At 43.9% G+C, this 27,194-nt stretch overlaps 1 protein-coding gene and 1 long non-coding RNA gene across 16 annotated transcripts in view; one reads left to right on the plus strand and one right to left on the minus strand.

Annotated features, from left to right (window-relative positions):
- Positions 1-18,211, minus strand: part of ZBTB38 (zinc finger and BTB domain containing 38) — a 132,720-nt gene extending 114,509 nt beyond the window's left edge. For 9 of the 15 annotated variants that reach the window (XM_077864913.1, XM_077864899.1, XM_077864912.1 and 6 more), the window contains exons 1-2: positions 15,802-16,298; positions 6,330-6,572 (exon numbers count right to left, since the gene is read on the minus strand). The gene's annotated coding sequence lies outside the window, so the exon portion shown is untranslated. Of the gene's footprint in view, positions 1-6,329; positions 6,573-15,801 lie in introns of all 15 variants that reach the window. The other 6 variants (XR_013361101.1, XR_013361103.1, XR_013361098.1 and 3 more) reach the window with 6 other exon arrangements.
- Positions 18,212-19,496: 1,285 nt separating this feature from the next.
- LOC144294307 (uncharacterized) lies at positions 19,497-25,375 on the plus strand. Its single transcript, XR_013361727.1, has 3 exons — positions 19,497-19,619; positions 24,101-24,174; positions 24,707-25,375. It is a non-coding gene; the product is annotated as an uncharacterized LOC144294307 (long non-coding RNA).
- Positions 25,376-27,194: the final 1,819 nt, after the last annotated feature.

Genomic DNA, 27,194 nt, shown 5'->3' on the forward strand with positions numbered 1-27,194 from the left:
ATTGAAGAAGTGGCCAGGGCTGGGGCTGGAACAGCTGGGGCAGGCTCCACAGAGCAGCAGGAGGGGCATCAGCAGTATTGGACCAGATTTACATAAGAAGAGAAAGTAAAATGTAAGGAGTGGGGGTGGCAGGGTACATCCAGACCAAGGGAGAAGCACAAACAAGGGTGAAGGCGTCTGTGATAGGAAATAGTTAGCTAATGAATTCAGTTGCACGACAGGGCGAGTTCCAAATGGGAGAATGGGAAGGGGCCAGAATTTGAATAACTGGCTAGGAAAATTCAACTAATTTTGGAGACCATCAAGAGCCCTGAGTGATTCAATTTAGAATCTAAAAAAAAAAAAAAAAAAAAAAAATTAGGAAAAAGAAAAACAAGATAAGAGCAGAAACCAGACGTCAAGCTGCTCAGAGGCGGTGTTTGACATGGGTCTGCAGGAAAGACAAGGGTCAGCAAAGGGAAATGTTGATGACACATTTCCCTACCGCTGACCGCCCCCTTCAAAGGGTCAGAAGCCTTTGAGACTAGGGAAGGCAAGCTGCATTATCTTCCACTTATTCATCAGGCATCAAGAAAAGCACTTGACTCATTTGAAGTCATCCAGCTGAGGACTCTGGGGGTCCTGCCTGACTCACAGGACTTCCCAGAAGAATCCTCTCCAGCAAGGACACATGATCATGAGATACTTGTTCAGTGGCCAGTGAGAGCAGTCTGCAACTAGCTCAGTGCTTCTTAGACCTTTCTCCTGCCTGAATCTAGGGAAGGCAAAAACCCAGTCACTCCCAGCCTCAGCCTTGGTTTACCACAACACTTTTACCAAAGGAATTCAAAGAAGAGTGGCCTGAGAGTGAAACCTCTCCCAAATCTTTACAGGGCAACATACACACACGCTCGCAGGCACACAGTCACACTTGGAGAAGAGGTGAACACCAAAGCTGAGCTGGGTAAAGGTGAGGTCTACACTTAGTCTGACCCAAACAAGGCCCATTGCTGCCAACTTCCAGAGGGAAGGTGCTATAAAGAAGGTCCCTCACCAGACATCAACTGATGGTGACACAGCTGGGCTAGCCAGGTGTCTCTGTCTCCTACACAATAAAGAATCCACAGACATGGGGAGGGCATATTATGGGAGGGTAGGAGGGAAACAGGGCATAAAAGGTCTGAGTGCCCTGCATGAGGTCCCCCTGGACAAGACAGTATGTGGCTACCCTCTCATCCTGGTCCTTTAGTTCCAGAGGCTGTGTTCTGTCCTCCAACAGCTCCATGGAACGGATGAGAATGACATCATCAGAAAAGGGGACAAAGAGAAAGCAGGACAGCCACCACATGTTCCCTGGAGGTGGAGGAAGGCTTTCCGGGAGGTTGTGCTGGACTTGTCAGCACCTCCGCTGGATTCCCAGGGGGCTGTTCCTGAGGTCTGAGGCTGAGCGGAGGGGGCACCTGTGGTGCCTTATAGTCAGGAGAGCGTGTCAGCTGCTGTTCAGCCAGTGACTCAGCACTGACGGGAAGGCCAGACCTCCTTGAGGTCACTGGCTGCAGTCAACACTGGACACGTTCACCTCTGGGCACATCCCCATACACAAAGAGGGGACTCAAACCAACTTCCTGGTGACAGTACAGCCCCTCTTCTACAATAAACGGGCAATCTCCCCTTTACAGATTTTCTATTCAAACCAGTTTTCTAAAATTTTTAAATATGATAACATGTACCTGGTTTTTAAAAATTTAAACAGTTGCAAAAGCTGTCCAATCAAAAGGAAAGCAACAGAAGTTTAAGTATAATTTTCTAGTTCTTGACCTATCAGTGTAAAGTGGCTTCGTGTGGCTTCCTTTCTCATAGACAAGGAAATTAAGCCACTTTGTATGTCCTTCTTCTTCTGCTCTCCTCTGCCCCATCCCTAATGCTTGGCCCCCTTCCTGTCACTGTTACATGGCACCGAGGTTTATAATTTTTATGGTTTGTTCTAGAAATAGAATTGTTTGTGCTTCATCTAGAGCTTGGTTCTTAAAATTAAAAACAAACAACCAGCATGGATCATATTCTGATTGTATGATTACTGCTCTCTCCCAGGCAAGTAGAGACCCAAGGAGAACATACGGACATGTCACTAAACTGGTGCTGCTGAACTCAGTTTGAGAGGCGAACTTGGGGAGGGGATGGGGTGAGCTTTTAAAGTTATTTCTGCTCACCATGTTTTGTTTTGTTTTTACATTTTTATTTTTTTTAAAGATTTTATTTATTTATTCATGAGAGACACAGAGAGAGGCAGAGACACAGGCAGAGGGAGAAGCAGGGTCCATGCAGGAAGCCCGATGTGGAACTCGATCTCAGGAATCCGGGATCACACGCTGGGCCGAAGGCAGATGCTCAACTGCTGAGCCCCAAAAGCACAAACTAATTCTGGATGTGCTTATAAAGTTTCCCTAGGATTTTCAGGAAATATTGGGAGCCACAGAGAGTCTCAGTAGTTTTCCAGAGTGGTTTCTCTGGAAGTTAGCTTTATTTCTTCTTTTTAAATTTAAATTCAGTTAGCCAACATATAGTACTCCATTCGTTTCAGATGTAGAGCTCACTAATTCATCAGTAGCATATAACAGCTTTTTTAAAATAAACTTTTCATTTTAGTTTTAGGTTTAGAGGAAAGTTGAGAAGATTGTAGAGAGAATCCTCATATACCCAACACTCAACTTTCCTCTACTGGTAACACCTTACATTAGTGTGGTAAGCTTGCCATCACTATTGAATCAATAGTGATACATCATTTTTAACTAAAGTCCATAGTCACATTTCCTTGGTTTTTAAGTAATGTCTCTTTGTTGTTGTTCTTGGAAAGCATTCAGGATGAGCACATTACACTCAGTTGTCATGTCTCCTTAGGCTCCCCTGGGCTGCGATAGATAGCTTCTTATACTTTCCTCGTTTTTGAAGACTCTGATAGTTTTGAGGAATATTGGGTCAATTATTTATACAATTTCCTTCAATTTGGGTTTGTCTGATGTTTTTCTCACTATTAAACTGGAATTACTTAGAGATGTCTGGGTGCTCAGTGGTTGAGTGTCTGCCTTTGGCTCAGGTAGTGATCCTGGGGTCCTGGATTGAGTCCTGCATCAGGCTCTCTGCAGGGAGCCTGCTTCTCCCTCTGTCTATGTCTCTGCCTCTCTCTTTCTGTGTCTCTCATGAATGAATAAAATCTTTAAAAAATAAAAAATGAACACATAGACCTGTCAAACTATGGAGCCTGACTTTAAAGGGACCTTTTATGGGGCCTAACATTTCCAAATGTATCTAAACACATGCAATCTCAAAATACTACATGACCAGACTTTATTTTTTCAAGATTTATTTATTTACTTTGGGGTAGGGGGTGGGGGAGGACCAGAGGGTGAAGAGAGAGAGAGAGAGAGAGAATTGCAAGCAGTCTCCCCACTGTGTGGAGATCAGAGGGTCGTGACTCGGGGTTCCATCCCACAACCCTGAGATCATGACCTAAGCCAAATTAAGAGTCAGACACTTAACCAACTGAGCTATCCAGATGCCACTACATGATGATTTTAAAATGCAAGTAGTGGCTTCCCTTCAGGTAGCCACTGGTTTACTACTTTCTCGGGCATGATGATTCCCTTTGAGTCAAGCCCAGAATGATGTCTTCTACATGGCCCATCCCTTGTCCATCTTGCTAGTGTTATGTATGAGGCTGCCCTAATTTAAAAGTCAGGAATGAGTGAAAACCCCTCAACAAGAAGAATCAGAAAGGAAGTACTTGAGAAAACTGGTAATGTTCATTGCCTCATACAGATAAATAATGTCCTACTTTGTTATAATAGCAGCACTCTTTTCTATAAGTCAAGAATATCATGGCAAAGACACACATGACCAGAGACTGCATCCCTACAAAAAAAGGCAAAGAATTTCGCACTAAGGAAAGATTACTATTTAAAGACATAATCAAACTCCACCAAGAATAGTATAAGGTGAGTTAGGTAACATAACACATGCATTTCAGCAGAATAAATTTTAATAACTTAATAAGAAATTATTCAACTCTGGTAATTTAAGACCCAAGCCCTCCGCTTTGGTTTTCTCCAGTGGCTCACCACAGGGCAAGGAAGAGCAAGGAAGTGACACAAACTGTTTTTCTCTCACTCTTTTTTCCACTTTATTGCCTGGACTTTGAAGTTCAATGTCATGTAAATATTAACTCACTTCTTAAATAAAGCCTCAAAGAATAAACTGTAATCTGAGCATATGATTTACCCCAACATTTTCCCATGAGCTCTAAGGACTCTGATTTCTTCCCTACCAATCTGTCTCTATTTCACAGAATTAGTTTGGAAATAGTCTTAACTTATCATCACTATTATGATTATGATTATGATTATGATTATGATTATGATTATTACTACGTGATTGAAGTATTTTCCAAAGAATGCCTGAGATGATTTTAGGTGGTAACATCCACTAAGTTTCCTTATAAAAATATTTAGGTCAAGGGATGCCTGGATGGCTCAACGTTTGAGCATCTGCCTTTGCTCAGGACATGATCCCAGAGTCCTGGGATCGAGTCCCACATCGGGCTCCCTGCGGATGGTCTGCTTCTCTCTCTGCCTGTGTCTCTGCCTCTCTGTGTCCCTGATGAACAAATAAATAAAATCTTTTTTTAAAAATGTAGGTCAAAAAACTAACTTGACTTGGGGCACTTGGCTGGCTCAGCATGTGATTCTTGGTCTTGGGATTGTGAGTTCAAGCACCACATTGGGTGGAGAGATTACTTAAAAATAAAATCTTAAAAAAACAAAAACAAAACTTAATATTACTTAGAGAAAAAACACGTCAGTAGCAGTACGCCTGGTAAAAGGTAGGGTAAAAATTATCCCTGACTGAAGTTTGGGATTTACTGAACTCTGGCACTAGTCAGTTTCACAGGTAAAATGTATTGTACATGGAAAGCCTGGATCATATTATTATAACTTTGGGAACAACCCACAGCAAATAAGATGGTGGGTTTGGCTTTTGTTTTTTGTTTCTTGTTTTTGCTAGTCATGTTACCAACAGTTTTCTTTTAGAATACAATTGTGCTGATGATGATGGTCTAAATTACTCCGGCAAACCCTTCAAACCAAATTAGACACCTCAATGACACAATCTTTGCACAGGTGGGCAAGAGAAAGCTTCTCTGAATTTGCTTTAGAGATGTTTTTAGATTTTCTCCTAGGTTATATTTTATTTTTCCCAAATTAAAATAACATGAAATTATAGTGGCTTTTCCTAATATTATGAACTTTAATGTATGTTGCTATTTGAATTGCTAAAGAAATAATCCCTTAGTTAGAAGATCCTGATTTTATAAAAATTATATGTCTTAATTATTTCCCTCTACTTCTGCCACTGTGGTGTGTTCTTTTGCAAAGTATGTGTCACCTAGACTGGCTTGCTGGACTTCAACTGTATAGCCAGTATGATCTCAAATAAATAAAAGACTGATACTTAAAAAAAAAAAAAAAAAGCTAATTTCCTTCATCTTTTTTGCCCCCCCTCCCCCACCACACACTGAGATGTTTTTCCTTGACGTATTAAATGCTTTTGAGCATTGTTGAATTACTGTGTGGTTAATCCCCCTCAACAGCAGGAAGCTTAGACATTTGTAAATTTCCTCAGCACACCATTTCTAACTGGTTAACCTTTTCTAAATACTAAGCCAAGCAGTTATAGTCAATTCTATCACTCCATGATCAGCTTGCATTTATACATAAAGTTCTTGGTTGTTGGCATAAATAGAACAAATAGATGTTACATTATAGAGTTTTGAATTTATCTTAAACTATGATCCCTGCTGTTATCTTTATGCTTATGCTCCAAGTAGTACATTTATTGTTGTTCTGGCTGTTACTATTACTTTATCTTTATAAATACATCCTTCATTTTGCAAAATGACCTAATATATTTTAGGTATCAGTGATAGTGCACTTACTTAACTTTGGAAACACTACTATGTTATCATCACATTATTTCTGAAAAATACATGAACATTCTTTCCATTTATGCCCATTCTCCAATCCCTTCTCTCTCTTTCCCTCCTTCCCTCCTACTGTCCTTTCCTTCTTGCATCAAACATTTATTGAACATCTACCTATCAGGCACTATGCTAGAGGTTGGGAAGTCAATGATGGATGAACTCTTGGTTCCCTATGAAGCTTACTCTATCAATTCAAAAATATTTCCTTCCTTTTTATGCCAGAGATCACATGGAAAAAACACACTTATGAAATTAATGGGAAAGCAAGCAGACATGGACCACTTTCACTGAACTGGAGAAAAAGCAAGTCACCCACCTTTAGTTGCTACAGAGTGATCTTCCTTGCTTGTGGGCTCTGGCTAGATCAACAATCCTTCTTTTCCCCAAGAACTGGATCTGGGGAGAGCATTCTTCCTCCTCTAGCAAAAATAACCCTGGGTGGGAATGTTGGGATGGACATCAGTTGGATGAGGCCCAGAGCACCTAGAGAGTCCTCTGAGAAAACTCAGATGCCCACGCTCGTTTGGTATGGTTGCCTGAGGCCTCTGGTAGAGAGCTCCTGTAGGAAACCACAAATGCACAGGAAATTGAGGAAAATCAGATAAAGGCAAACCATTAAATGACATATGTACAGAAAGGAAACAGTTAAGAATTAACCCAAATTAATTTAAGGCTATAAGAATAAGTGGTACAACGGTTTAGTTAATAAGTACCTAGTCTCCAGAGCTACGGCATTTTAGCCAAATGACTAAGGACCTTCAGAACTATGAAGAGGCAGATGGTTGGAGAAATGGACCTATCACAGAGGGAATCACAGATCACTGTGGGAAGAAGGAGTGGGCACTGGATAGTGGATCAATACAGATTCGTACATCTATCCACACCATATATCTATTGATCCATTCAGCAAATGCTTGTTGAGTGCCACTCTCCTAGGGATTATGTTGAGGATACAGCAGTGAGCATGCCCTCATGGACTTTAACATTCCTCAGCATATAGGAGGCACACTGAACAACAAACTGGAATTTAGGTAGAGATTATACAAAGAAAAGACAGTGTTAAAACTTGAGTTGGCTGAGTTTTGCTACTTTCTTTGGGATACCAGGGCCCAAAGAAATTTTTAGTGGAAAAAACTGTCTGTCACCTACTCCCTCACACTTTCCCTAATCTGAGGTTGTCTCCCCATCTTTTCATTCTTTTAGCTTACTTAGCAAGACCATGTCACCATCCACATCCTTAGGCTCAGGCTCATCTATACTCAGACCTCTAGTCCTGACCTAATAGGAAACATAAGACTCTTGGCTGTTCCGTACTTAGTTAAGAATCAGCTTCTTGGACTTCTGATTTCTTCCCTGTTTTGACTTCTAAAAATTGAATTCAAGTTCCTGGACTTCCCAGACTCAATATCTAATCTAATGTCCTCTATTTAACAGATACTTATCAATCCATATAACCCTACTCATATCAATCCATATGACTCTTTTTTTGTCCATGGGTCCTATCCCCATGGTACTTAAATAAACTTACTAAGGCCTTGACCATTGTGCTCAGCAACCCTGTAATACTTTTAGTGTTCTATACAGGGATTATGGAGTGAATCCAAAAGATTTTGTACAGCTTGGTAAGTCTCTTTTATTTCTCCAGCCTCTACTTCTTACTTGTTCTTTTCTGGAGATGTTCTGAATAGTATGACCCTTTGGAAAGTGTCCTGCTTGAGTGCTCAGGGGAGAACCTCTTGCTGGTGGCTACACTATGGGAAAGGATGGACCCTGCTGCCCCACTAGACAGTATTACTTTGGCTATGATGGCATTAGGCTCAGAAATCAGATTCTCCTTGTTTTTTCTGTTCTTTTAATTCATGTATTCTTATCAGGCAGAGGACAGCCACATAAGTTGTTTGGACAACCATCAATCTCACAACTCTCATGTAGGGTTTTTTCCTGAATAACCCAGTGTGATCCCTTGATAAGTATAAAATCCAAGATACATCTGGAAGCATGCTTCTTGAAAGGGACTAATCAGAGCTATTGTGTAGTTGTGCTACTCACCTAATAAGGGACCGCTCTCTTGGGGCTGGGTCATGGATAAAGACTCCAAGAAAGTTACCCAGATTAAATAGGAGTTCCACACTCTTGTTTTTTTCATGTCTCTCATTTATCCTTACCCAAGGGTTATTTGGCATTCTTGGTCCTGCTCTTAAATTGAAAGTACTTTCAGCTTAGATATATGATGCTTAATACAATACAAAATAGTTGCCCCTTCTTAACAAAGGTTAGGACCTCTACCCCATCCATTCATACTAGACCTATGTTTACAAAGGGTATTATTATACCCTTATTATATTTGGTTACCAAATATATTGACTCCCTCAAAATGTTAAAGAGGCAGCCCCAATCCCTGTGGCGTTTCAGTCTGTTCACCAGCAGCCACTATAGCCTAGAATGCAATGGAGAAGTGAAGGAAGGCTGACACCCTTTCTCAGGTACACAAAGAGTCAAGAATAAGGAGCATTTCCCACCACTCTGAACCCCAGGAAGCAATATTCTGATGGTGTGCCATTCAGAAGTGGAGGGAAATTTTGGTAATGGACTCTTAGTTAATGCACTCTCCTCTTTATAGGGGGATTAACTACGGAATCAACTTCCTCAGTCCCAAAGGATTACTCTTTGGGCTGTCTCATAGCACAGTGGAATCAATTTGGACAACAGGATTTAAATAAGTGCCTCATCTTTTTCTGTAACAATGCCTGGCTTCAATATTCTCTGGAGGATGATGAAAAATGGCTCATTAGTGCGTCTTTAAGCTTCAATACTATTTATCAATTAGACCTTTTTTGCAGGTATCAGGGAAAATGGACCAAAGTGCCCTATATCCAAGCCTTTATGGCACTGAGTCAGGATCTTAATCTAAGAGAGACTTGTAGGATGTATCCGCCAAGATTCTAGGGCCCCTCACTTTTAGATTTTTCATACAATGTTGTTTGTTTGTTTATTATTATTTTACAGATTTTCTTTATTCATGAGAGAGAGAGAGAGAGAGAGAGAAGCAGTGACACAGGCAGAAGGAGAAGCAGGCTCCATGCTGGGAGCCCAATGTGGGACTCGATCCCGGGACTCCAGGATCATGCCCTGGGCCAAAGGCAGGCGCTAAACCACTGAGCCACCCAGGGATCCCCACAATGATTGTTTACAGGCCACCCCAATCAAAGAAACCAATTGAGTCAGACAAATAAGATAATCAGCAGAAGAAAAAGTCAAAATAAGCCCAAAGCGAGTCGAGGTCCCTTAGTAACTCCCCCTCCACATAAACCTTTGGAACCTTCTGCTCAAAGCCCAGTGGGACATACTAGAAGCAGAACATCATATCTACCAAATACTCAGACTAAGGCAGCATTGTACCCACCGTGGGAAGTAGCAAATGGGGAAATGAGCACAATTAAGGTACATTGCTCATTTTCTATGTCAGATCTGGCTCAAATAAAACAACAATTAGGATGATACTCAGAGGATCCATCCAAGTTTATAGATGGATTTCACCAGGTGTCTCTAACATTTGATTTAACCTGGCAGGATATCTATATTATTTTAACATATTATTGTACCCCAGAAGAAAAGGCCTGATTTGGACTGGGGCACAAGAATTTGCAGGTGAGCTGGCAACTAGGGATAGAAATCATTATTCAGTAGGAGGAGATGCTGTTCCTAATACTGATCCTCACTGGAACTGCCAACAGGACAGACCTGGCAGGGAAAGACAAGACCACATGGTTGCCTTTTACTGGAGGAAATGAATAGAGGATTTTCTAAACCTGTCAATTTTGTCTCTGTTGCGTTCCAGCTGTTCTTTCTTTACATCTCAGGTTGAATTCATAGGTGTTCATTTATTTATTTATTTATTTTTTAAATTTATTTATGATAGTCACAGAGAGAGAGAGGCGCAGAGACACAGGCAGAGGGAGAAGCAGGCTCCATGCACCGGGAGCCCGATGTGGGATTCGATCCCGGGTCTCCAGGATCGCGCCCTGGGCCAAAGGCAGGCACCAAACCGCTGCGCCACCCAGGGATCCCTGAATTCATAGGTGTTCAGTTAAAAGTTATCTAGCTAAATTTGGAGGACCAGATGAAACGAGGCCCCCTACTCTCCTGCCATCTTGCCTCCTCCTCCAAACCTGCTAATTTTGATAAAATTAAAGAAGTGACCCAGGAAAATGTTGAATTTCTAGCCTTCTTTCAGGGGCATTTAATAGAAGCAGTTTGTAAACACAAACTTAGACCAAACCATACCACAAAGGACACTATCTTAGGTATGCATTTTATGAGCCAGTCAGCATCAGACATTCACTATAAACTGGCAAAGTTGGCCCTAGGCCCTCAAACTCCAATCCAGTAGCCATTAGAAATGGCCTCTGGAGTCCTTAATAACAGAGATATGGCTCTAAAACAGGAGAATGTGGGTGTCTCAGTGGCTCAGTGGTTGAGCGCCTGCCTTTGGCTCAGGTTGTGATCCCAGAGTCCTAGGATCGAGTCCCTCATTGGGCTTCCTGCAAGGAGCCTGCCTCTCCCTCTGCCTATGTCTCTGCCTGTCTCTCTGTCTCCCATGAGTAAATAAATGAAATCTTAAAAAAATAATAAAACAGGAGAAGGACGGTAGGGCTAAAATACAGGCAGAATGCAGGCTCAAATATTGGCTGCCACTACTGCAGATCCCCCACAATGCCAGGCTAACCAGGGGCAGCAGAAGAAGCTAGTATCAGACAGAAGTACAGGTAAGACCCTATGCTATAGGTGTGGCCAAACTGTACATTGGAGTAAAGAATATCCAAATAAATGCTCTTAGCCAGGGCCATTTCCTGCCTGCAAGGCAGAGGGACATTGGAAAAGAGATCGTCCTTGTCTCCAGAGAGAGAGAGAGAGAGGGAGGAAGACAAGAACTCATTTCCCAACCCAAGAGCAACAACCTGAAGAGATGGCATGATTGGGCTGAGGCTGGTCTGGCTCCTTTGAACATCAAGACGGCCAAGCCCCAGATTGCCCTGGATGTGGGAGATAAGTTCACTGATTTTCTTATTGATACAGGAGCTACTTACTCTGTTCTTGCTCAGCACTCTAGCCTGACCTGTCTTTCTAAACAAAATTACTGGAATAGAAGCAGCACCTAAATCGTATTTACAAACTTTTTCTTTAACCTGTAAATCTGAAGACCAAATAATTACCTATTCTTTTCTGGTTTTCCCGTCCTGTCTCACTCCCCTACTGGGAAGGCACCTCATGTTTAATTTGGGAAGCTAGTTCAAACTAACTGGACAGGATAGTCTCTTCTCCCTGAGGGCCAAAGAAAAACCAAACATTCATCCTCAAATCCTCCATGACATTTGGGAACAAGTAGACCCATAAGCTAGGAACTGTGATATCCCAGGGAAGACATACAGGCCCACTCCATCAAAATAAGCCTAAAGGATCTTGCTACTATTTCACACAAAACCCAATATTTTCTTATAACAAAAGCCAGGGCTGGACTCCTACCACTTATAGGTAAATTTCTTAAATATGGAATTCTTAAACCTTGCCAATTCCTTTATAATACTCCCATTTTGCCTGTTAAGAAGCCTAATGGACAGTACAGAATAGTACTCGACCTTAGAGCAATAAATGAAGCTGTAGTCCCGATCCACCCTATAGTGCCAAACTCTTATACTACACGGACTCAAATACTATACCGACTCAAATATAGAATGGTTTACAGTGCTTGATATAAAGGATGCCTTCTTTTGTATCCATTTAAGCAAAGAGGCCCAGTGTCTATTCACCTTGGAATGGGCTCCATTAGGAGAACATCAAGCATGCCAATTTACATGGATAGTCCTACCACAGAGATTTAGAGATAGTCCTCATTTGTTTGGCAATGCACTCAGTAGAGAATTTAGAGATCTTACATGGCCTCAGGGAACAACAGTACAATATGTTGATGATACTTCAACATGTAGCCCCATGAAATAGTCCTCAGACTATAACTCTATTGTACTAAACTTTCTTGGAGAGAGAGGATATGGAATATTATCTTTAAAGGCTCAAATTTCTAAACAGAAGGTACAATACATAGGATATGAATTAACTCCTGAGCATCGTTCCCTGTCAATTGAGAGAAAAAGAGCAACAATAGAATAGGACCTATTGCTACAAAAAAACCAACTCAATCTTTTTAGGAATGGCTGCATTTTTCTGCTAATGGATTCCAGAGTTTGGAGTCTTAGCCACTAGGAGGCCAGATGAAGAGCCTTTAAAATGGGAAAAAGAACAACAGGAGGCCTTTAAACAACTAAAAACTAAATTATCCTCAGCCAGGCTCTGGCTCTACCAAACTTAGGACAGCCATTTATGTATGGTATTCGAAGCTTGTATGGACCAAGAACTAGGAATAGTAGCATAAAAACTAGGGCATGAGTTGAGACCTGTAGGATATTTTTCCAAAGCCATTGATAATGTAGCCCACAAAGATGACCATCATGTCTCTGATCAATAGCAGCTACTGCACTAATAGAAGCATTTAAACTTTCAGTGGGACAGCCATTGACAGTGATGATTCCTCATCAGATTCAAGGAATTTTAGAAACTAAAGGATATCAGTAGATGACAGGGGGACCATTGGCTAAATATCAAGCTATATTTAGACTTTCCCTATACTGTTCTCAAAACTTGTTAAACCCTAAACCTGGCATACCTCATGTCTGGCCGAGAGCATGCTACTATTATGTCTAAACATGACTGTAAAGAGGTAATAGAATTAGTCTATTCCAGCTTTCAGGTCTAAGAGATCAAGCCATAGATAATGCCAATAGTTGGTTTACAGACAGTAGGAGGACACGGAAAGGCTGGCTATGCAACTGTTAGCTTAATGAAAGCTACTGAGACCAACCCATTACCGACCAATACTTGAGCTCCAAAGGCAGAAGTGACAGCTCTCACTAGAGGTCTCCAGTTAGCTAAAGGCCTATGAGTCAGTATACATACAGATACAAAATATGCCTTCCTTGTGCCTTATGCACATGGTAGCATCTGGAAGGAAAAGGGGTTATTAACTAGTCATAATTAAAAAAAAAAAAAAACTAGTCATAATTACCCTATTAAATATGGACCTGAAATTGTAACTCTATTAGAGGCAGTTTGTCTCCCTAAAAAGTTGCTGTAATGTATCTTAGGGGACATCAAAGGGAAAAAATTTAGAATCTAAAGGAAATAATTTAGACAATTGGGTAGCTAAAGTGGCAGCTCGAACTAAGCTAGTTATGTCTTATACCAGTCTCAAATCCCTTAAAAATTGTTGTTCCCACTTTTACTATGGAGGAGAACGATGGAGCACTTGGGGAAGGATATGCTAAAACTGTGGAGGGATGGTATAAGATTGATAAAGGAGGAATCTTTGTCCCTGAGGAAAAACAGAAATTAGCAACAGGCCTACACCAGGCTACTCATATGGAAGAGAAATTTTAGGGAATTTCACCAAACCCTTGTTTGACAGAATAGGATTAAGAGCCATCTTACAAAAGGCATGCAAACTTTGAAGATGCATTATGACCACCCCCTCTTAACACCTGTCCAAATATGTGGAACATATCCTCTGGAAGACTGGCAAATTGATTTCACACAAATGCCACCTTATAAGAATATAAATATTTATTCATCTATATAGTTACCTTTACTGGATGGGTGGAAGACTTCTCATGCAAGACAGAAAAGGCTACTGAACTAACAAGAACTTTATTAAGCAAAATCATCCCCGAGTTCTGGCTCCCTCAATCTCTTCAAAGTGATAATGGCCCATCCTTTAGAGCCTAAATAACTCAATAGGTGCCCCAAACCATTAAAATAAAATATTTTTTACATATAGCCTGACACCCTCAATCACCAGGCAAAGTTTAAAAAGCTAACCGTAATTTATGGATTTTTTATTATTAATTTATTGTAGAGAAAGAGTGTGTGTTGGGGGAAGGCAGAGGGAGAGGAAGGAGAGACCTCATGACCCTAAGATCATGACCTAAGCTGAAATCAAGTCTGAGGTTTAACTGACTAGGCCACACCCAGGTGCCCCAAGGCTAACCATAATTTAAAAAGACATTCCACCAAGATGAGCATAGAAACTCAAGAAAACTGAGTAACTCTTTTACCAATAGGTCTCTAAAGAATAAAAACTACCCCATGGGAAAGATTAGGGATAAGCCCTTTCACATTAATATATGAGAGACCCTTCCTTACCACTGACTCATCCTTGAACCCAGATTATAATAATCTGTCACGTTTTTCATTATAAACTTGATTAATCCATAAAACTCTTAACAAATATGCTAATAAGGTACTGCCAAAATTGGACCCTAAGGAAATTCAAAATTCTTTGCAAGTAAACCCTGGAGACCTAGTCTATTTAAAAGGTTGGAAGGCAAACAATTTAGAACTAATTTCTAAATGGAAAGCACCTTACAGGGTCATATTAAGCACTCTCACTGTGGTAAAACTAAAAGGTCACTTGACATGGGCTTTTATTTCTAGAATTAAACATATACCTCCTTTCACAGGATGATAACGAACTGGACTATGTGTCCTCATATTCCCGTGAACCAGTGGAAGACTTCAAATTCCTCTTCAAACAATAAGATAAGAAAAAAAAGAAAGTCTTTTTTTTTTTTTTTTTTTTTGCTATCTTTAAACCATACTTAAGTGGTAAATATTTTCTACAACGGCACAACATTACACTGAGCTACAAAACCAATCTTCATGCTGGATTTGTGGCTTACTGTCCATACCAAGCACTTCAGGCCTCCCTTGGTGGGTTTCTCCATTACAGGGTACAGATTGACATTACTTGCATCAACACATAGCCAATATGACACATCGCCCCACTACCAGCACATACAGGGATATTCCTATTATTAAAAAGAATGTTTCTTCCTGGCATACTGTAAATGTTACACATGACTCTCCAGGCCATAAGTGGCCTTTCTCTTATCCTCAAACTACCAACATTTTAACTGAATATGTCAAACTACAGATAAGTTCACAACAATGAATTCCCTGACTACTTAGTCCTTCCTATTGATGCACCCAGGAAGGATTATATCAAATATGGAATGAATATATATGATTACTCCCACGGTAGGACAACAAAGCCAAAAGGCCCTTCTATGCTGAGAATAGAAAAAAACATACTCTTGATTCATGCCCAGTGGTACTCACCAAATGGGATGGCTCCCCCTAGAAGCCTGTGAACATGCCATTACTTTACAGGCAACTGATTGGTTTGCTATTGACTGGACAAGGCCACCAGGCATCATATGGCTAGCACCTAATGGAACATAATGGTTACGTGGGCCAAATTTGTGGCCCTGGCTTCCACCTGTTTGGACTAGAAAATGTATTATAGGTTATACCTGGATGCATGGCCATTGAACTAAGACTATCACAAGTCCAGCTAATCTTCTATATCTAAAACAATAATGGATAAGATCTGTGTTCCACTGGTCTGACCATATGTCTATTTTTCTTCCATCAGTAGCTTTAGAAGATGTCATATGGCACACGGAGGCCCTGGATAAATACACAATTAAGACCTTAAATGACTCTTGAAATAGCATTACATTATTAAACCCTGAAATAACTCAAGTGTGTAAAGCAGTTCTACAAAAGAGAATGGAATTAGATGTCTTAATAGCAGCATAAGGGGGAACATGTGCCATTCTTAAAGCGGAATGTTGCATTTACATTCAAAATTATAACAAAAATATAACAAGATTACTTACTGATATGAATAATTGAATTGGTGCTCTTAAAGACCCTACATTGTCACTTAATGGCATTCCTGGTCAGGAGGTGGACTATGGCCCACGCTAAAGGGTCTTCTCATTGCTCTTCTTATTATTTTTTTTTTCTCATTGCTCTTCTTATTTTCATTATAATAATAATCCTAATGTGTTCTCTTTCACTTTTTTCTCTATCGTTGAAATACACGCAAGCAGTTCCTGATTCCTTCGCCTAGATGACAGATGATCCTTACTACTCCAAGCAAATTTATCTTGATGTTCATTCTGGACTCTACAGCAATGGCCTTCCATAATAGTTTAGTTGTAGGGACAGATAGTAACCAATTTCAGTCCATAGGTAGGGACATCTCTATAACCCCTGTCAGCTTGAAGAAATCACAGAAGATGAGACCTTCACCTTTCAACAACCTTAAAGATTTAAGGACCAAAAATTGGTCAGAGGGGAAATAATGAGGGATAGAAACAGAAAAATGTTCATTTTTGGCTCAAAAGGCTGACCTATAGCCCGCATATTTCCTTTTTTTTTTTTTTTTTAAAGATTTATTTATTTATTCAGAGAGAGAGAGGCAGAGACACAGGCAGAGGGAGAAGCAGGCTCCACACAGGAAGCCTGACATGGGACTCAATCCCAGGGCTCCAGGATCACACCCCAAGCTGCAGGAGGCACCAAACCATTGCACCACTGGGGCTGCCCTAGCCTGCATATTTCCAATAAGGATCAAATATGTGCTGGTTGCTAGGTTCTTAAAAGGTCTCAAGACTGCCTGTATATGTCACTGATAGCTAATATTGAACTGAATAAGCCCCAGAGAAATCCTGGAAAGTAGTTTTATGAGTAGAAATTTGAAGAAAACATTTATGATCTAATATTCCCTGCAACCCCTACCCCCAGCAGTAAGCATATAAACACCAACTTCACATAGCAAAATGTGCAGTGCTTTCTGCCCATGGGTCCTGTTCCTACGCTACTTAAATAAACTTGCTAAATTGCACCATGCACCATTTCCAGAATTCTTTCTTGACTCTTGTGCTTGACGACCCCACAACACACCTAAGAACTTTAAAGACCCTATAAGAGCAAGCTCCACATTTCTTGAACAAATGTAAATATGTGTGTGAGAGTGCAGCAGGGGCTTCTTGGAAGTGCTCAAAGGGAGCACTTCCAAATAGTTCCCTGTAATAATTAACCGGATGACTTGAATTTTTATTTTCCCAGGCCAGTGAAGGCCCCTGTATTAGTTTTCTAGGGATAGCATAATAAAACACCACAGACTAGGTTGTCTAAACAACAAAAATGAATTTTCTCACAGTTCTGGAGGATGTTAGCCCAAGATCAAGATGTCAGCAAGGGTTGGTTGTCCTCTGAGGCCTGTCTCCTTGGTTTGCAGATGGCTGCCCTCCTGCTGTGTCCACACATGACCTTTTCTCTGTGTGTGCAAATCCCTGGTGTGTCTTTCTTATATCCCAAGTTACTATTCATATGAGGCCAGTCAGATTGGATTAGGGTCCACCTAAAATGATCTCATTTTAATTTAAACACCTCTTTAAAGGCCCTATCTCCAAATACAATCATATTCTTTTTTTTTTTTTTAATATACAATCACATTCTTAAATATGAATTTTTAGGGATACAAATCAGCCCTTTACAGCCCTTTCCCTTTGTTGATTCTTGCTGTCTGGGTACCCTATGATTCACTGTGTGGATAACAGCATGAACCACAGAGAAAGCCAGTAACCACAGGGCCCTCTATTTCCTCAAAGAATGCTTGCCTCAAACCAAGACAGAAGTGGAGGAGTCTTGGGATCTGCACCCCTTTATGCGTATTTGCACTCTAGTAAGAGAGAGATCCATCATTCATGCACTCTCGGGATTTAGGGCATTTCCCGGAGTGACAAGGTAAGCTTCTACTTGAAGCAGCAGAAATGTCCACGTTGTACCTAAGAATCACATGAGAAAGATACAAGCCATTGATCACCAGAGGTTTCAGACTCAGGAGTCTTTAAAGATTGCAGGTTGCTACAATGTGGTAACAGAGCCAGGACGAGAGGAAATAAAAGAACTCTGCAAGGCACAGTCGGTAGCACTCTGAAAGTCAGTGTTTCCTGTTTGCTAACAAACCTCATTCTTCCACAGGGACCTTGTTCCATGTTAGCAGGGGTTGCAATGCCAATGGCTCTAGGTCAAATCACTGAAAGCCAGGTGTTTCCATTTTACTTTCCTAATCCCTGCCTATCCCCCTCTCGTCAAATTTCTTCAATTGTTTCTAATCCCTCTTAATTCTCCCACTGCCAAGTGTTCTCACTTCCCGCCCCCATCCTTTCAAGTGCCTCTTGGTCCCTCCAAGCCTTGGTCCCCTTCCCGGTTGATCCTATTGCTGCCAAATCACTTCCAGTCCTACGGATCCCTCCCTCTAGGCTCCCTGAGCCCCTCTCTTTCCCCGCATTACGCCAGCCCCTCCCACTACGCCTAATACCCCCGCCCCGCCCCCCTACGCCTATTTCTCCCTGGCCCCACCCACTTCCGTCAGCTCCTTCCCACCTCAAAGAAAATGCAGACGTTTTAATAGTGGTAAACACAGCCCAAATGCCTATGAAAAAGTGTACCAATTTACACTCCTAATCAACATGGAATTCTATGAAAACCCTCTTTTAAATTATCTGATGGGGGCAGCCCTGGCGGCTCAGTGGGTCTAGCGCCGCCTCCAGCCCAGGGCGTGATCCCGAAGACCCGAGATCTAGGCCCACATCAGGCTCCTTGCATGGAGCCTGCTTCTCCCTCTGCCTGTGTCTCTGCCTCTCTCTCTCTCTCTCTCTGTATGAATAAATAATAAAATGTTTTTTTTTTAAAGAACCATTTAAAAAATAAATTATCTGATGGTATTTTTTTTGTGAAAATAAACGTCTTAACTGTTTTGTATTTTCTGGACTACTAGTAATGTTGAAAATTTTAACGTGGTTTTTTGTTGTTGTTGTTGTTGTTAACCGTATTCCTGGTTCTGTGAATTGCCGGTTCATAGCCTTTGTCCATTTTTCAATCGCGTTGCTTTTTTCTTACTGATTTATATTTGGATTATTAGTCTACGGAGCTCACGGATACGGTCTCCTCGATATCCCTGGTCTTCTAACGGGGCCGGAACGGCCTGCGTATTCCTTAAAAATGCTGCTTGGCAAATATGATGGCATACTGACCAACTAAGATTTTGCAGAAATGTTCAAAGTTGTTAAAAAGAATTCCATCCAGGATGAACTCCCAGCGGAAGGCAGGCGAGGCGGGGAACAGGGGTCCCCGGGACTGCAGAGCCGCAGGCCTCCACCTCCAGAGCCGCCGGGGCGCGGGCGGGCAAGGGGGCGCCCCGCCGGGATGGGCGGCCACGGAGACCGGAACTCGGCGGGCAGCGGCGCGGAAGGGCTGTGGCCTGGTCTTTTCCTTCCAAAGTCCCTGTTTCTCTGACTCACGACCGACCTCTGGAGGCAAACACTCTACCAAACGACACCGCGCCCTTCCCACTCCGACGCTCGCCCCCTTTCGCTTTCGAAAAGGAGCGCATTTCCGGGGTGGAGACCCCAGGGGCCTCTCTGGGAAATGGAGTCTCTGCCAGAAGGATTCTGGGAATCGTAGTTCCCGCCTGTTACTCTGCGCATGCGCATTTCTGTTTTCACGTAGCGGCCCCGGTGTTGCGGCGGCGCGGGAAAGGCACGTGCGCGCGGGTGCCGCGGTGGCCTTGGCACCGCGTCCTCTCGTGGCTCCTTGTTCTATGGAGAGGGGGCCCCGGATCAGAACGGACTTGGGTCTTCTGGTCAGTTTTGATCGTAAACTGTAATTGGGCAATTACAGCGATTTGTGATGATCTCCGAGATGCTAGGTGTAGGGGCAGCGTGTTAGGGCATGGAGGAAGAGGAGGCCTCAGAGCCCAGGCCCTGGGGCGTGGCGTAGGACCAGGCTGAGGCCACGCGTCCAAAGTCGGGGGCCTTGAGAGCCCAGAGACGCCAATGAGCATGGCCACGACCTTGAAAGGGCCTTTGAGTTACTGAGGTGGCATCATCCTCTGATAGTCTAAAGCTGTTCTTGCTTTCAGGCACGGGTGCTCTGCACCCCTAATTTCATTTAGGTCACTGTGGCTGTGGTTGGGAAGGGCCACCAGGGGAAGGCGTTGAGGACCCAACTGTAGTCCGGGGAGATGTGATAAGAGCTCTCATGGTGGCATTGGCAGTGTGGACTGAGTGGATGATGAGGGCTCAGGGAGGGACACCTTGAGGATTCCTAGATTCCTGGTGTGGGCTGCTGTCACGTCTGCAGATGATCTCACTTTGTGAAATTCTTAATCCTAATCTGTTTCAACTCCAAAAAACACTCAAGGGGTTCTCGAGTGTGCACACGTGCACATTTATTCACAAAACTATTCAGATGCATGCTTTGATCCAAAGGACATTCATTCACATAGTCATACAGCTGTTATACCCACCCTTATGAGCAAACCTGGTGTAGCCATATTGCTACTTATGATCATATAGCTTATTCATCATCAAATACTCCCATATACTCCATGCCCCAGACAAGGGCCCTGATAAATGCCCAGAGCTGAGGTTGGCCTACCAACTTGGGCTAAGTGTGACCTCCAGGCCAAAAGGACACGTGCATTCTTTGGCCTTCTCTTTGGAAACTTCACATACAGCTCAGCCTTTATCCTTCCTACTACATCCATGTCCATTATGACTCTGACTCTTCCTAGTTAATCTTCCTGCCACTCTGGCCTGATGGAAGGGATAAATGGGATTTGAATTCAGATAAAGGTTTTGCTTACCTGGATGTTTGCTGAGGGTTTTCCCAGAGCAATAGTTCTGAACATGTATGTGTGTGCTGGACTCTTAAGAACCCAATGAGGGGGGATCCCTGGGTGGCACAGCGGTTTGGCGCCTGCCTTTGGCCCAGGGCGCGATCCTGGAGACCCGGGATCGAATCCCACGTCGGGGTCCCGGTGCATGGAGCCTGCTTCTCCCTCTGCCTATGTCTCTGCCTCTCTCTCTCTCTCTCTGTGTGACTATCATAAATAAATAAAAATTAAAAAAAAAGAAAAGAACCCAATGAGGGCTGCCCTAGTGGCTCAGCAGTTTAGTGCCGCCTTCAGCCCACAGCGAGATCCTGGAGACTGGGGATCGAGTCCCGTGGGCTCCCTGCATGGAGCCTGCTTCTCCCTCTGCCTGTGTCTCTGCCTCTCTCTCTGTGTCTCTCATGAATAAGTAAATAAAATCTAAAACAAAACAAAACAAAAAAACAAAGAAAGTGGGCTCCTGGGTGGCTCAGTTGGTTAAATGTCTGCCTACAGCTCAGATCACGATCCCAGGATCCTGGCATAGAGCCCTGCATCAGTCTTTTTTTTTTTTTTTTTAAGATTTTATGTATTTATTCATGAGAGACACAGAGAGAGAGAGGCAGAGACATGGGCAGAGGGAGAAGCAGGCTCTATACGGGGAGTCGGACGTGGGACTTGATCCCGGGTCTCCAAGATCACACCCTGAGCTGAAGGCGGCACTAAACTGCTGAGCCACCCAGGCTGCCCTGCATCAGTCTTCCTACTCAATGGGGAGTCTGCTTCTCCCCCATGCTTGTGCTCTCTCTCTTTCTCAAAATAAATACAATCTTAAAAAAAAAAAATCCAATGAAAGCTGTGAACTCTCTTCTCAGATAAATGCAGCTATATATCCATACTATTTTGAAAATAAATGGATCCCTGGGTGGTGCAGCGGTTTGGCGCCTGCCTTTGGCCCAGAGTGCGATCCTGGAGACCGGGGATCAAATCCCATGTCGGGCTCCCAGTGCATGGAGCCTGCTTCTCCCTCTGCCTATGTCTCTGCCTCTCTCTCTCTCTCTCTCTCTCTGTGACTATCATAAGTAAATAAAAAATTAAAAAAAAATAAACTTCTAAAAAAAAAAGAAAGAAAATAAAATTGAAGCCCATCTATTATTGGCCCCTGGTTAAGAACCTCACTAAAGGTAGATCAGAAGGTCAATTTCCTGGTTCCCCTCTCTGCAGTTTTCAAGTAGTGCTAGAGGGGAGAAAAGTAGGGGGTCCAAGCCCCTAGAGGAGTCAGGGCATGAGGAAGGGCCAGCCTCTGCTTCCATCTTTCTGTTACTCTTAGTTATGGAGCCAGGCTGTCAGTCTGCAGTTCCTCTGCTGGGCAGTCATCCAGCTGGTTAGTGGAAGTGTCCGCAGGCAGGTAGTTTAGGCTTATCAGATGTTTAGTTATTTAGTGTAGGTCATTTAGAAAGCCAGTAAATCAAATGATTTGTGGTTTAGAAACTTAATCAGCCAACCAGCCAGTCACTTAAGGTTAATTTTTCAGATGGACAATTGTCCATCAGAATCCATCAGTCGAAGGTCGATTTAATGATCAGTCCATCCATCAGGGAGCCAGTTGAGAATGCTGAACAGCTGGGTCACCAGTGGACAAAAGGACAGCTAGGGTGAAACCATCTGGATACAGAGTGTGTTTCTACTTGCTACATCCTACAGATAATACACTAACACACACACCCCTGTGTTTGTGGTTTTGCTTTCCACGGTTTCAGCTACTGGCAGTTGTGGTTGGGAAGCATATGATCCTCCTTCTGATTTATTGTTAGAAGGTCAATAGTAGCCTAACACCACATCACAGTGCCTACATTGTTCACCTCACTTCATCTCATTATGTAGGCATATTAGCATCTTACATCATCAAAAGAAGGAGGGTGAGTGCAGTACAATAAAGATATTCTGAGGGAAGGAGAGAGACCTCATTCACAGAACTTTTATTACAGTCTATTGTTATAACTGTTCTATTTCATTATTAGTTAATATTGTTAATGTTTTACTGTGCCTAACTTATAAATTAAACTATCATAGGTACATATGCATAGGAAAAAACATTGTATATATAGGGTTTGGTACTATTTGTGGTGTCAGGCATCTACTGGGGGTCTTGGAATGTGTCTCTCAAAGGTAAGCGTGGACTACTGTACAGGCAAACAGAGAGAAGGCAAGCGGAGAGGACAGTTGACTCCTAGGCCACCAGAGGGAGCTTGGGTTTGCTGGGAAAGAGGCCTCACCTGGTGTGGGGAACCAGGAAAAAGGAAAAGCTGTAGAACAAGGGCCAGAGTTGCCAGTAGAGGGCAGTGTGGCTCCCCTTCACATCCATGCCCTGCTCACCCCAGAGCCAAACTTCAGGCTTGTGGGAACCCAGTCTCTCTGGCCAGCTTGAGGAAAGGCTCATGAAAGGATTTCTCACCCACTTCCAAGACATGCTTGACTCCCAAGCTAAGAGGAAGCCAGACAGCTGCCGATCAGGAGGACTTGTCATTCCCAGGCACTGCTGGCCAGGAACACATCAGCCATGGTGAAGGAGGAAGAATGGAGGAGGAGCATCCTACCCCTCTCCCAGGACGTGGAGGGGAACAACTCCCCAAAGCTGAGGCATTGAGGGCAGGACCTGTCTTCTGTTCAGGCGCATGTCACTTCCTGGGCTGCTTCTTCAGCTTCTCCAGTTGCCAAGGAAGAGTAGACCAATTGACTAGATGACCCCCATGCCTTTGCTACTGCTTCTGCAATGGGCAGTAACTCTAAGGCACAAAGATGGAGGTCAGGTATAGACAATGAAGGAGACATGGGGAAAGGATGAGCTATGAGCTTCATTTCCCTTTGGGAATAAATGAGATGTTTATATAAGGTGTCAAGTATGGCTTTGGGCACAAAGGCAGGACTCAGGAGATTCGAGTTTTGTCTCCCCTCCAAGAGAAGTGCATGAGCCTGGGTAGTTGTATCTCCCAGTTATGCATAGAGCATGATGTTATGCCTCCAGATGGGCTTCCCGGCTTAACGGGCAGGGGCATATTTTGGCTCCAGCTGGTTTTGTTGTCAGAACAGTTAAAAGAAAGAGTAACTTGGAAACAATAGTGATTGCAGAGGTGTCCCATGTGCCTGGGGCTTTATGTTCACTCTCACAGGAGGTATCATCCCCAGTTGACAGTCGGGCCATCTGAGGTCTCACAGCTGGGAAGTGATGTAGAACTGGTTTTGAACTCTGTGTGGTTCCAAAATTCTTTCCATTTCTAGGAGACCCAACTCCAAACAAATGGGGACAGAGAAGAAAGTGAAAGACTGGGAGGTTGCTAGGTCCTGAGGAAGGTTTGCTGGGGCTGGGTGTTGCTGGGGGGCAGGCGGCTCTGGATAGGATTGTCCCCTTCACAGATTCTGCAGACCTGGCATTCCCCCATAGTGACATTAGTCCTTTTTCTCTCTCCCAGGCACGCAACAAATGCATCAATAGGGGCAGCCTGTGCACAACCCCTTAGGCCTTGCAAGTGACAAAGCTAAAGAGGTAAGTGGGAGTCAGACCATGAAGAGGCTTGTTAATCATTTTAGGGAGCTTGGAGTTCATCTAGAAGGTAGAGGAGGACCAAGGGATTTTAGCAAGGAGGGGCATGGCTCGGTATGTGCTGCCCCCAGTGTACAGCCGGTGTGTCAGAGAGAAATATCGAGTATGGACTTAGCGTGGATGAGTAAGCCTCTCACACACACTACGCGGGGCCTGAGAGGAACGTTTACTAGGACGGCATCGGGATCATGAGCGAGGGCTCGGGGGTTGGCGGCTGTGAGGCCTTGGCAGGTGACGGCTCCTCTCAGTTTGTCTCCATCTAAAAAATGGGAGACAATAAAGGGCAGCCCCGGTGGTGCAGCGGTTTAGTGCTGCCTGCAGCCCAGGGTGTGATCCTGGAGACCCGGGATCGAGTCCCACATCAGACTCCCTGCATGGAGCCTGCTTCTCCCTCTGCCTGTGTCTCTGCCTCTCTCTCTCTAGCTGTGTCTCTATGAATAACTAAATAAAATCTTTTTTTTTTTTTTAAAAAAAGGGAGACAATAAGGATGATTTCCAAGCTATGAGGCTGAAATGAGAAGGTTTTGCTTATAAAGCAGCGCACAGTGCCTGGGACACTGAAGCACCCAGCGAATGCTGGCTCATCCTCAAACACATCTGGGGCTCCGCTCGCAGTGCTCCTGGCCTTGTGCCTCTTGTGCTACTGCTGTGGTGACTGGGCCCCTGCAGGCTTTTCCTAACAGCATCTCATTCTCCAGCTTTCCGCCCCAGGGCTCCCCGGATGCCGGAGTGCCCAGGCACACGCTCTGCACGGATGCAGGTCCTCCTCAGAAGTGGGGGGGGGGGGGGGGGGCAGACAGCTGAGGGTGGGATAAACGTCCCCCCCACCTTCAGGCTTCCTCCAGGCCAGCAGTCACCGAATCAGCTCGGGATACATCCTCCCTGTGGCTTTCCCTCTCCGTTTTGTCCCCTTCCCTGTTCTTCCCTTCTCCTTGGGACTACATTCCCTAATAAACACCTACACTTAGGCTTTCCTTCTCAGACCTGCTTTCAGAACCCAGGTTAAAACAACCCATTAAGGGGGGATCCCTGGGTGGCTCAGCGATTTAACAGCTGCCATCAGCCTAGGGAGTGATCCTGGAGTCTCGGGATCGAGTCCCGCATTGAGCTCCTTGCATGGAGCCTGTGTCTCTGCCTCTCTCTCTCTCTCTCTCTTTCATGAATAAATAAATAAAATCTTTAAAAAAAAAACATTAAAAGGTGATCCTACTTTCCTGGAAATGCTGCATTAGAAAAAAATGGGAAGAGGGGTGCTGGGTGGGGGGCTCAAGTCATGATCTCAGGATCCTGGGATCCAGCCCTGGGTCGGGAGCCTGCTTCTCCCTCTCCCTCTGCCCATCCTCGCTGCTTGTGCTTTGTCTCTCAAATAAATAAATAATATCTTTTTTAAAAATGGAAAGAGAATCGGCCTGGACGGCTCAGTGGTTTAGCACCTGCCTTCGGCCCGGGGCGTGATCCTGGAGAGCCGAGATGGAGTCCCACATCGGGCTCCCAGCATAGAGCCTGTTTCTCCCTCTGCCTGTGTCTCTGACACTCTCTCTCTCTTAAGAATAAATGAATAAAATCTTTTAAAAAATAAAAGTGGGAAGAGAAAGGAAGCTAGAAACATGAATGCCTGTAGCAGAGATCACTCCCTGGACTAGGGTCTACTCGGCTACCCCCACCCCCACCCCAAGTCTGAGGTTCTGCTAATTTACTTGGATGAGGGTAGGTGGAATAAGGGGGCAGCAGCAGCAGTGAGCCAAGGGACCTGGAAGAGCTTTGTAATCTGGGATGACCCATGTTCCAGCCCTGAATCTGCCACTTTGTACTGACTATGGGATCCTGGCTACATGTCTACCTCTGAGCCTTTGTCTCCTTACCTGTAAAATGAAGACAAGAAATGCTTGCACATCTTGTGAGACCTAAAGGCTGTCAGTTGAGTGCTAAGCCCAGTGTCTAGCCCCTGGTGTGTGTTCAGTAAAAGGGAAATCTTGGTATAACAGCTGTCTGTAATCAGCTTTGGGCTATTCAGCATCACATTTCTCCTTTTGCTTCTTGGCTGCTTATTTAACTTCCACAATAAAATAAACTCCTCAAAGGCAGTGATAGAAGTTTGTGATCAATAGGTACATTATCCCTTTTAAGTAAATGAATCCAGCGTTACTGTCCAGAATAGCAGAGAGCCTTAGGCCCTAGGATTTGCTTGCTTTCTGCTGCAAGTAGGTTCCCAGGTGCAAAGTCAGACAGGGATGTATGGGGAAAGTTTACTGGGGAATGTTCTTGGGGCCAACACCTCTGTGAAGGAAGGGAAGGCAGCAGGAGAGCAGCTGTGGGCTCTGATGTAGTCATGAGGCCTCAGTCGACCCCGACCCCGTGGGGATTACTGAAGTTGGATGGTCCTTCAGGGTTCTCCCCAGGGTTTTGTTTTGTTTTTTTTTTAAGATTTTATTTGTTTATTCATGAGAGACAGAGAGAGGAAGAGGCAAAGGGAGAAGCAGGCTCCCTGCTGAGCTGGGAGCCCAATGTGGGGCTTAATCCCAGGAACCTGGATCATGACCTGAGCCGAAGGCAGATGCTTCACCAACTGAGCCATCCAGGTGCCCTCCCCAGGTTTTTCGATCCCTGCCCTTGCCTCGTCATTGGATGTAGCTGTCCTGGGAAGGAGACACTGCCAGCTTGTACACTCCCAGCCACTGGGGAAAGACTCCTGGAGCAGGGGTCTGGGTGGTACAGTACCCATCATTCAGTACCAATGGGGGCTTTGGGAGATGTGGTGGCTGCTGTGAGTCCTCTACCCAGTATCCGTTCCCCGCTCTTCCTTATTAAGAGGTAGGTGCCTGATTGGAGACAGCAATGTGCCCAACAAAAATACTCACTTTCCTAGATTCCTCTGCAATGGAGGTGGGCCAAGGGACCCCCTTCTGGCCAGTAAGATGTAAACAGCAGCCTGGGTTCCTGATGACATGGCAGGGCCACTGGAG

This window comes from Canis aureus, chromosome 22 (assembly GCF_053574225.1).
Source record: "Canis aureus isolate CA01 chromosome 22, VMU_Caureus_v.1.0, whole genome shotgun sequence".
Classification (NCBI taxonomy): Eukaryota; Metazoa; Chordata; class Mammalia; order Carnivora; family Canidae; genus Canis; species Canis aureus.